A 12300-nucleotide genomic window follows, 5' to 3' on the forward strand; every position below is an offset into this window, starting at 1 on the left:
GCCGCCTGCCCATGGCCGCCGCCTCGGCCCTCCGCCTTCGCCGCTGTTCGCCGCCGCCAGCGGGCCTCTCCGCTCCTCCGCCGTGGCCCGCCTCGCCTCCCTGCCCCGAGCCGCCTCGGCTCCTCGCCGGAGTGCCGCCCACGCCTCTCGGCCGGTGCGCCGCCTCCGTGCCTCCTCTCCGGTGCCGCGCCGCCCGTCTCCGGCGCCGCCTCTCGGAGACCGCGCCCGGATCCGGCGAGATCCGGCCGGATCTGCCTCTCCGGCGCCGCTCCTGGCCTCCTCCGCCCTCTCCGACCCCTCCGGCCGCCGTCCCCTCCTTCTCCGACGAGATGCCGGCGAACCTCGGAATCTGTGCAGCCCCAGATCCAGATCCAAAACTAGGTTGACCCCGTTTATTTCCACCAAGTCCCTAAGTATTTTGACGTTATCATGCCATGTTCATCGCATCATAACTTGCTGCATACTGCTCCGTTTCGTGCGTGTAATATGTCAAATTGTTCGCCTCGACGAGTACTTCATTGCATCTCTTTGTATCATTTTCATTTGAGCTCATCTTGATGCCCTAATCATCATCGCAAGAGTGCTATGTGATGTTAATCTGCTGAAACTGTTATAACATGCTCATTTGTCATTTTTGCCATGTTTGATGTGTGCATCCTATGAACATGAGCTCTACATGTGTTTTGATCTATGTCATGCCATCTTCACAGTGGTGCCATCCATGTAGTTTTGTGAGTTGTGTGCTGAGTGCATCAAGCTTGTTAAGTAGTGTACTTGCTGTTGCTGTTTTCCTGACTGATTCTGTTATAAAATGATGCTATGTAAACCTGCTGCTACAAGTCATTCTATGCATAATCTGGAGATGTTCACTAAGGATGTTTTGCTATACATGTTATGCTCTATCCAGTCATGCCCCTGGTTGCATTTATAGCCTGCTGTAACATGTTATAATCTTGCTCCAAACTTGCTAAATAATGTTGCTGTCGGCCTGTTAACTTTAAGTTCAGTTTTGCCATGAGCTTTGTTAGTGATCCATGCACCCTATGAACTTGCTCTTGCCATGCTTAGCTTCATAAACATGTCTTCTTACTGTTGGTTGCCTTGCCATGCCATGTATTGCTCTGTGGTGAGTGGTTCAAGTTCACCAACATGCTTACTTATTGTTGTTCCTGCCATTTATGAATTTGTCATATAACTTGCCATGTTTACATGGGTGCCATCATATTTTCTATGCCTTTTTGGCTCATGGTCAGTAAAGGACTTTTGTTCTATGCATTTAGTAGAGTCATGCCATGACCTTGTTTGCCATGATAAGTTCCTGTAACATGTTGTTTGATAGCTCTAAACCTTGCAACCTGATGTTATTTCCTGATAAGTCTGAAACTGTTAATATTTGCAATCTTTCCATGTCTTTTTGAGCATATTCTAGTTGTTTCTGGAGATAGCTCAGTGTTCATGTTTTGTCATGCTTTACTTATACTTCATGCTCATGCCTTTTGTTCTTATGTTGTGGTGCTGTAGCATGTTGTTTTGATGCTTGCAATATGCCTAGTTCCTGTTTTGGACAGCTTGTCCTTTAAACTTGTATAGAGTGTATGTGTTGAACCGTTGCTCCGTTTTGAGTGTGCTCTATATGAAACTAGCTTGATTTTGCATGTAGTTTCATATTACCATGTTGCATCCTTGTTTTGAGGTTTTGCTTGATGTTTGTATGCATTTTGCATCAATGCCATGCTTAACTTGTTTTGCTCATATCTTCTAGGTCATAGCTCCGAATCTAATGAACTTTATATGTAACTTGACTAGAATCTCGTGTAGATCATCTTGGTGCATCTTAACTTGCTGTTTAACAACTTGAACATAAGGTTTATTCAGTTCTGGACTAATTTCTAAATTTGCATATGAGGACTTATCGGAATTGTTATATGTTGTTTCCGGCCTCATTTAAACTTGCTTTGATGTGTTGTTCTTGTTTGCATCATCTCTTGCCATGAGTAGCTTCATGTAGTCTTGTCTTGCATCATACTTGTTTGTGCATCATGTCATGTTCATGTGTGGTGTGTTTACCATGTTGTGTGCTTCTTCTCGATAATTCCCGTTTCGTTGCGATCGTGAGGATTCGTTCTTCTACGCTTGGTTCGTCTTCGTGGCTTCATCTTCTTCATGGACTCGTTTTTCTTCCTAGCGGGATTTCAGGCAAGATGACCGCTACCCTGGATCTCACTACTATCATTGCTATGCTAGTTGCTTCGTTCTTTCGCTTTGCTGCGTTACCTATCATTTGCTCTTCAAGCCTCCCAAATTGCCATAAACCTCTAACCTTTGACACCCTTCCTAGCAAACCGTTGTTTAGCTATGTTACCGCTTTGCTCAGCCCCTCTTATAGCGTTGCTAGTTTCAGGTGAAGTTGAAGATTGCTCTATGGTGGACAGGATTTTGTTGGGATATCACAATATCTCTTATTTAATTAATGCATCTATATACTTGGTAAAGGGTGGAAGGCTCGGCCTTATGCCTGGTGTTTTGTTCCACTCTTGCCGCACTAGTTTCCGTCATACCGGTGTTATGTTCTCGGATTTTGCGTTCCTTACGCGGTCGGGTGATTTATGGGACCCCCTTAACAGTTTGCTTTGAATAAAACTCCTCCAGCAAGGCCCAAACTTGGTTTTACCATTTGCCTCACCACCATCTACTTTTCCCTTGGGAGTCGCTCTCTCGAGGGTCATCTTTATTCAGCCCCCCCGGGCCAATGCTTGTCTAAGTGTTGGTCCAAACTAGAGCCACTTGCAGCGCCACCCCGGGGAAACTTGAGGTCTGGTTTTAGTTGTACGTAGTGTTCATCCGGTGTTGCCCTAAGAACGAGATATGTGCAGCTCCTATCAGGATTTTCGGCGCATCGGGCGGTCTTGCTGGACTTGTTTTACCATTGTCGAAATGTCTTGTAAACCAGGATTCCGAGACTGATCGGGTATTCCTGGGAGAAGGAATATCCTTCGTTGATCGCGAGAGCTTATCATGGGCTAAGTTGGGACACACCTGCAGGGTTATAAACTTTCGAGAGCCGTGCCCGCGGTTATGTGGAAGATGGGAATTTGTTAATGTCCGGTTGTAGATAACTTGACACCAGATCTGAATTAAAACGCATCAACCGTGTGTGTAGCCGTGATGGTCTCTTTTCGGCGGAGTCCGGGAAGTGAACATGGTTTCTGGGTTATGTTTGACGTAAGTAGGAGTTCAGGATCACCTCTTGATCATTGCTAGCTTCACGACCGTTCCTTTGTTTCTCTTCTCGCTCTCATTTGCGTATGTTAGCCACCATATCATGCTTAGTCGCTGCTGCAACCTCACCACTATACCCCTTCCTTTCCCATTAAGCTTTGCTAGTCTTAATACCCATGGTAATGGGATTGCTGAGTCCTCGTGGCTCACAGATTACTACAACAACAGTTGCAGGTACAGGTTATGCGATGATCATGACGCGAGAGCAATGTTTGCTTGTTTTGGAGTTCTCCTTCTGCTTCCTCTTCGATCAGGGGATAGGTTCCAGGTCGACAGCCTGGGCTAGCAGGGTGGATGTCGTTTGAGTTTCTGTTTGTGTTTCATCCGTAGTCGGATGGTGCTCTTATGTAAGATGATGTTGTATTCGTGTGGCATTGTATGCCTTTTGTATGTATCCCCATCTTTTATGTAATGTTGATGTAATGATATCCACCTTGCAAAGCGTTTCAATATGCGGGTCTATCCTTAGTGGGACCTTCGAGTTCCTTTTGGATAGGGTCGCATATTGGGCGTGACAGCGGAGTTCCACACCGATTCTGGTGACGACTCCGACGACCACTCCGGTGATGACTCCGACGACGACGAACAACATGTTAGTCATCTATACCCATTTATGTGTCAAATAGATCCCAGGGTTTCTCAGGTTACTCCTGCCTCCCCCATTTTGGAATAGAAATCCTATGGTTATGTTCTCCCAATCCATGAAATCTGAGTAAGTTTCATTAGATCCGTGTAGTGTATTGATTATTTGAATGGTACAAGTGATAAGTGATTAGTTGTTTCATCTGTGGAAATGATTTCTGCTAGTAATCCGACTAGGGTTAGTGTTCATGCTAATAATTCCTAGCCAGGACTTGAGAATTGATTTTGAATGACCTACATATGTTTGTGCCATTATTTTCATCAAGATTGGTCTGTACATAGACGAATGTGCTAAAAAACCAAACCATAATCTATGGTTATGTATAAATGAATAGCCATAAATGCCTAATCCTACTTCACGGCATGTAATCGTTTATTTGATGCCAATTTTTGGCAACTGCCAAATGTTCGCTAGAGATTAGTTTTTCACCATTAATTTGACGCCACATTTTCTTTACTATTTGTATAGGTGTTGTCTGACGATGTGGACATCGAGGATGAAGGTGTCTAGAGGAGGTGCAAGAGACAAATCTTGAGGGTGCTTTATGCGGGAATGCGTATTAGGCGTATTAGGACCTGGGACGGCGGCTATCGATGCCCATTTTGCAACCACAAGCTTCATGACTCGTATCAAAGTGTTCTGGTGCATGCAAGAGGACGGGCCGTTGGCTCCTTCAAGCAGAACTATTCTCGCAGGGTGGAGCACGATGCATACGCCGAGTACTTGGAGAAGCTTCACGATCGTGCCGGCATGTGAGATGAGATGTGGGATCGAACTATGTACGCTTGAGCATGCTTAATGACGGTTGAACTATGCTTGTGTACGTGTATGCTTATTATCTATACCTTAGTATGTTTAATCTATGTTTACTTATGTATAACTATGGGATATGGATGCAATGAGTTCGGTTGATGGAATCTACCTACATCCGCGTTTATTGGTCCCCTTTGTAATTTGTGTTAAATGTTGACCAAAGATTTAACTGACAAAATGTTAGTGCAGGTCAGCAAAAAATATATCGTTGGGTGCGTATTTGAACATAGTGCTCAATGATATAATTTTTGGTGACAAGCATAAACATTTCTTAGTCAAAAATTTGGTCGAAATTTGGTACAAACTACAGAGGGGACCAATAAACTAGGATGGAGGTAGTACGTCAATCACACATGGTTCCCAAAATTGGAACCGTGTGCAATGACTTTCATTTTGCCTGTCGCTTCAATCACACATGGTTCCCAAAATTGGAACTGTGTGCAATGACTTTCATTTTCCTTGTTGCATCAATCACGCATGGTTGGCTCTAGCAAACCGTTGCCTCCGAAATTTTTTGTGGGACAGAAAACCCTCACCACCCATTTCAAAAAAGAAAAAAGAAAGCCCTCTCCATCCCCACGTCACCAAAACCCTCACCCCCGCCCGCCACCCCTACCTCCGATCCCCATTCACACCTGCACAAGCTCCTCCGCATCTATGCATGGAACCACCTATCACGGCGGTAACCACTTAGCTCGTTGCCTGCCGCCGCCGCCAGGCCGCCGGCAAACCCCACCGCATTTCGCCACTTCCGCTTGCCGCCGCCTATCACCATCGACTTTCTCGACGCTGCTCACGGTTGACCCAGCTCTGCTCGGTTGGGGAATCTGCCGTACTGAGGGTTTTTTCTCATGGATGACAAGGTAGCTAATTTAATGAGATATTATCTCATCTCTCATCCCAGTTCATCTGCCTCCTTTAATCACCCGGCGGAAATCACCATGAATTCGTTTTTATTCGAGCTGATTTGAGGGTTCTCTTTCATTCATAGAGTGTACGGTGCGCCGACACATCAGGGCCCTGCGACCTCTGCCAGAGATTCCATCTCATCTTAGCAGATGAATTGAGGATATGCACGGTATGTTCAATCTCACCCTAAATTGGTTGGCATGGCCTACTTTCCTGAAGATATTCTAAATATTGCTACATTTGGATAAAAGGTGCCACATGCACCATATACGTGAAAGGGGATTTTCCCCCCTCTTCTTTCTATATTAGGCAAATTAATGATGTATTGTTCCTTCAATTACTCTCATATTTCCATGACATCATATTTACCCTATCTGTTTAATTATAGATTTTTGTCCTTCGATTTCAACTGTTGTACAGTTTTTTCAATTTGGGACCATATTTGCATGTTACCATATTTTCTTTAACAATTCTACCATTTTCTACAGTGCATCCCTTGCTATGCAACAAATTATGTAGTGCATAATTTTTCCCTTTACATAGATCAAGACTACACGGATGTCATACTGCACACAAACCATGAATTTACAATCATTGCTACTGTAAGACTTGATGAACGTGGTGACTCCTATTTTGGCGCTGGCTTTTGGAAATAAGTTTTATGTACTGAAAGCTGGCACTAAAATTGGACTGCACATAAAAGGGCCTAGTCATGAGATATATGCTAACTTCTCCGACAAAATCATCCATCCTGACTTTGTTCGAAGTAAGTTTTCTTTTCAACTATCTGCATGTTGACTTACCCAACAATGTTAAATGAATTGTGTAGTATTTAAGCAACCAATTGTTATTCTCTTTTCTTACTATATTCCTACCTAATAACTTCTAGTTACCAATACACTTTTTTATTGCCCTGTTTTAACTAAATATTCCATGTACTCTCATTTCTATTAGAAAGCGCCGCTGACAAGGAGACTCCGGACGTGGAGAACGGGGCTGCCAACAAGCGGAGGCGGGGCGAGCTAGAACCGCAAGCGACTCCAGCAGGCATAGACTTCATCAGCAGCCTCCCTGATGATATGTTGACAATCATCATCTCCATCATCCCAATCAAATGTGGGGCGCGGATAACCATCCTTTCCCGGCAGTGGCACCCCCTATGGAACTTCACCCCTCTCGACCTCATCGACACCCATGAGCTCTGCCATGGCTATCGCAAAAGCTTGGATGCGTTCTCCAAGATCCTCAGCCGTCACCCTGGCCCAACCAGAGGCCTTAGAATGGGCAAGTTTTGTTCCAACGGCAGGGACCAAGCCAAGCTTGACGACTGGTTTGGATCCCCCACCCTAGATCAGGTTGACGAGCTCACCTTTAATGATGAGCATATGCACTCGCTGCCAACGTCTACGCTCCACCTCGCGCCCATGCTGAGTGTCGCTAAGTTCAGGAACTGCCATCCCCCCTAATGACGCGCCCGCTCTTATTCTACCACGAATGAAGCACCTCGAGATCATCCCCGTCTGCCTCTCGAACGATGACATGGCGATCAATGGGTTGAGTCCATTCCACATCACCTCCATGACTCTTCGGACTATTTATGTGTGTTGCTTGTTCAGCAGGAAGACATCACAAGATGTGTACCATGGTATGGTCATTGAGGACACACCTGCACTTGAGAGATTACTTGTACTTTATCAAGTCGGTCCAACAAGAGTTAATGTCATTTCTGCGCCGAAATTGACAGTGCTAGGCTACTCGTCTAACAAATACTCCGAACTTGTAATTGGATCCACACCCGTTCAGGTACGACAGCCACCTTCTACCTCTCCTTCTACAAATTAACATTATTTCTAAGTTTGAAGATGTTTGTTCGTCTGTCATTCAGAAAATGATCCGACAAGCCTAACCGTGAAACTGCGCACAGTGAAGGTCTTGGCACTAGAATCTATCGGCCCCAACCTAGAGCAAGTTGTCACTTTCCTGAGATGCTTTCCGTGCCTGCAGAAGCTATATATCAAGGTGATGTTCCTTTCCTGTTAAATGTTAACCATAAGTGAGTTCAATTTGTGACACCTTTTTCCATGTTTACAATGACAATGTACTATGATTTCTGAATGATTCTTTTGGAGGATTTCAGTACATCATGTCTCCTTTTCCAAGATTACAATGACAGTGCTTGATCCATATGGTTACAATCCATATGCATTTCTCCTTTGGATTCATCTGTACTAATTTTCTTAGGGAACTTTTCATCCACTCCAACATCTTGTGAAGATCGAAGATGGCATGTTAATGCCCATGTTAATCATGTCAAATCGAAGATGGCATGCTAGTGCCTTTTACAAATCCTGCAAACCAAATAGGCATGTAGTAGTTTTCAAAACTGCATCTAGGCACTAACACGTTTTCTTCTTTTGCAGATAAGATTAGGCCCAGTGGCGGATAATGTGATACAATATAACAATCACGTCGAATGCCTAGATATGCATCTCTCAGAAATTACTTTGAACTCCTACCGAGGGACCTTACCGGAGATTATATTCGCCAGGTTCTTCATTGTCAGAGCAAGGGTGCTGAAGGTAATGAGGTTTGCCCTACATTTATTTCGAAAAAATGAATGGTTTGTTGATCAGCATCGGCGCCTGCGGCAGAATGGAATAGGCTACAAAAATGCTGAATTTCATTTTGGAACTTCAAATGACAGAGTAATCGGAACCCAATGTGTCAACCCCATACATGACTTCTCAGTGGCTGACCCCTTTGCAGAAGTGGTGAGGTTTCGAAACCGGACTTAGAAGTGGTAATATTAGTTTGAAACTCTCGATATCCATGTTTAGCAGATCAGTGCGAGCGTTTGCAGCTGATGAGCTGAATTTCATTTCTAATATTAGTTTGAACCTTGTAATTTTCCAATTTGAGCCATATAACTCTGGAATTTGAACCTTGTAATATTTCGAGCCTTTGTGGTACAATCGTTGAAATGGCATCGCCCGAGACTCGTTGATACATCTCCGTCGTATCTACTTTTCCAAACACTTTTGCCCTTGTTTTGGACTCTAACTTGTATGATTTGAATGGAACTAACCCGGACTGACACTGTTTTCAGCAGAATTGCCATGGTGTTGTTTTATTTGCAGAAAATAAAAGTTCTCGGAATGACCTGAAACTCCACAGAACACCTTAGAAAAAACAATAAAAAAATCCTCGCCAAAGATGAAGACCAGGGGGCCCACACCCTACTCACGAGGGTGGGGGGCGCGCCCCCTGGGCGCGCCCCCCTACCTCGTGGGCCCCCTGGTGGCCCTCCGACGCCAACTCCAACTCCATATATTGGCTTTTGGGGAGAAAAAAATAGAGAGAAGAAATCATCGCGTTTTATGATACAGAGCCGTCGCCAAGCCCTAATCTCTCTCGGGAGGGCTGATCTGGAGTCCGTTCGGGGCTCCGTAGAGGGGGATTCGTCGCCGTAGTCATCATCAACCGTCCTCCATCACCAATTTCATGATGCTCACCATCGTGCGTGAGTAATTCCATTGTAGGCTTGCTGGACGGTGATGGGTTGGATGAGATTTATCATGTAATCGAGTTAGTTTTGTTAGGGTTTGATCCCTAGTATCCACTATGTTCTGAGATTGATGTTTCTATGACTTTGCTATGCTTAATGCTTGTCACTAGGGCCCGAGTGCCATGATTTCAGATCTGAACCTATTATGTTTTCATGAATATATGTGTGTTCTTGATCCTATCTTCCAAGTCTATAGTCACCTACTATGTGTTATGATTCGGCAACCCCGAAGTGACAATAATCGGGACCACTCCCGGTGATGACCATAGTTTGAGGAGTTCATGTATTCACTATGTGCTAATGCTTTGTTCCAGTTCTCTGTTAAAAGGAGGCCTTAATATCCCTTAGTTCCCAATAGGACCCCGCTGCCACGGGAGGGTAGGACAAAAGATGTCATGCAAGTTCTTTTCCATAAGCACGTATGACTATATACGGAATACATGCCTACATTAAATTGATGAACTGGAGCTAGTTCTGTGTCACCCTATGTTATGACTGTTACATGACGAACCGCATCCGGCATAATTATCCATCACTAATCCGGTGCCTACGAGTTTTCCATATACTGGTTCTCACTTATTTACTTTTCCGTTGCTATTGTTACAATCACTACAAAATACCAAAAACATTACTTTTGCTGTCTTTACTTTTGTTACCGTTACCACCACTATCATATTACTTTGCTACTAAACGCTTTGCTGCATATACTAAGTTTCCAGGTGTGGTTGAATTGACAACTCAGCTGCTAATACTTGAGAATATTCTTTGGCTCCCCTTGTGTCAAATCAATAAATTTGGGTTGAATACTCTACCCTCGAAAACTGTTGCGATCCCCTATACTTGTGGGTTATCAAGACCTTTTTCTGGCGCCGTTGCCGGGGAGCATAGCTCTATTCTTTGAGTCACTTGGGATTTATATTTGCTGGACACTATGAAGAACTTGAAAGACGATCGAACTACTATTTTGCCCTCAACTACGAGGGGAGGTAAGGAACTGCCATCTAGCCTTGCACTAGGTTCTCCTTCTGTTATAAGTAAGCTTGCGACACCTAAACCTGCTACTGCTATTCATTCTGATATGTCGCATGTTATTGATGATGCCACTTCTGCTATGCATGATACTTATGATGAAACTACTTCTATGCTTGATACTACTGTACCCCTTGGTGAATTTCTTGATGAGCAAATTGCTAGGTCTAGTGAAAGAGAAATTATTGAACCTGAATACGATGATGATAGTGATGATGAAAATATGCCTTCTATTCCTGAGGGTTATCTTTTTGATGCGGAATCTTCTGCAGCTATTTTTGCTTGCCAGGATAGATATGAACTTAAGAGGTTGCTAGTTAAATGGAGTAAAGAATCTTTTAGAGATAGAATGAGACCCGACCCTGCTTTTGCGACTTCACCTATTTATGTTCCCGATAAGGATTATTATGATTTTTCTGTTGATCCAAATATAATTACTTTGGTTGAATCTGATCCTATTTATGGCTATGAATATGAAACTATTGTGGCACATCTTACTAAGTTAAATGATATAGCTGCCCTGTTTACTAATAATGAGAGATCGTGCTACCTTTATTTACTCAAAATATTTCCGTTCTCATTAAAGGCTAAGATATGGTTTAATTCTCTTGATCCTGGTTGTGTGCAAAGTCCCCAGGATATGATTTATTACTTCTCTGCTAAATATTTCCCTGCTCACAAGAAACAAGCTGCTTTGAGGGAAATATACAACTTTGTGCAAATTGAAGAAGAGAGTCTCCCACAAGCTTGGGGGAGGCTTCTCAAGTTACTTAATTCTTTGCCTGATCATCCTCTTAAGAAACCTGAAATACTTGATATCTTTTATAATGGACTAGCTGATGCTTCCAGAGATTACCTGGATAGTTGTGATGGTTCTATTTTCAGGGAAAGAACACCGGATGAAGCTGAAATTCTATTGAATAATATGTTGACAAATGAAAATAATTTGGCACCTCCTGAGTCACCTTCCGAGCCAGCTCCAGAGCCAATTACTGAGCCTATTCCTAAACCAACTCCGAAGAAGAGAGGTGTTCTATTTCTCAGTCCCGAAGATATGCAAGAGGCAAAGAAATCTATGAAAGAAAAAGGTATTAAAGCTGAAGATGTTAAGAATTTACCTCCTATTGAAGAAATAAATGGTCTTAATTTACCATCTGTTGAAGAAGTATATGATCTCAATTACTTAATTAGTGAAGAACCTCCCGATATCCCGACATAGGTAGTAAAGGTAAATTCTCTCTATAGATATGATAAAGCTGAAGTCCCTCCTACTAAAATTGCTAGTCAGTGCTTGGATGAGTTTGATGACTTTATGTTTAAGCAAGATGACTTTAATGCTTATTTTGGTAGACAATTAAAACAGAATACCTTTATGATTAAACGCTTGGGTGATTATATGGCTGATATTAGAGGTGAACTTAAACTTGTTAGCAAACATGCTTCTACGATTACCACTTAAGTAGAACAAGTACTTAAAGCTCAGAAAGAAGTGCTTGATGAAATGAATAGTATGAAAAATGATTATGCTGTTAGAGTGGCTACTAGAACTGGTAGAATGACTCAGGAACCTTTGTATCCTGAAGGCCACCCTAAGAGAATCGAGCAAGATTCTCAGAGAAATAATACTGTTGTACCTAGTTGTTCTAAGAGGAAGAAAAAGAAAAATGATAGGACTTTGCAAACTTCTAGTGAACCTATTGCTGAACCACCTGAGAATATGAATGATATCTCTATTTCTGATGCTGAAACACAATCAGGTGATGAACATGAACCTAGTGATAATGTTAATGATAATGTTCATGTTGATGCTCAACCTAGTAATGATAATGATGTAGAAGTTGAACCTGCTGTTGATCTTGATAACCCACAATCAAGGAATCAACGTTATGATAAAAGAGATTTTATTGCTAGGAAACATGGTAAAGAAAGGGAACCATGGGTTCAGAAACCCATGCCTTTTCCTCCGAAACCATCCAAGAAAAAGGATGATGAGGATTTTGAGCGCTTTGCTAAAATGATTAGACCCATCTTTTTGTGTATGCGATTAACTGATGTGCTCAAA

The sequence above is a fragment of the Triticum dicoccoides genome, chromosome 6B, assembly GCF_002162155.2.
Source record: "Triticum dicoccoides isolate Atlit2015 ecotype Zavitan chromosome 6B, WEW_v2.0, whole genome shotgun sequence".
In the NCBI taxonomy this organism is placed as follows: Eukaryota; Viridiplantae; Streptophyta; class Magnoliopsida; order Poales; family Poaceae; genus Triticum; species Triticum dicoccoides.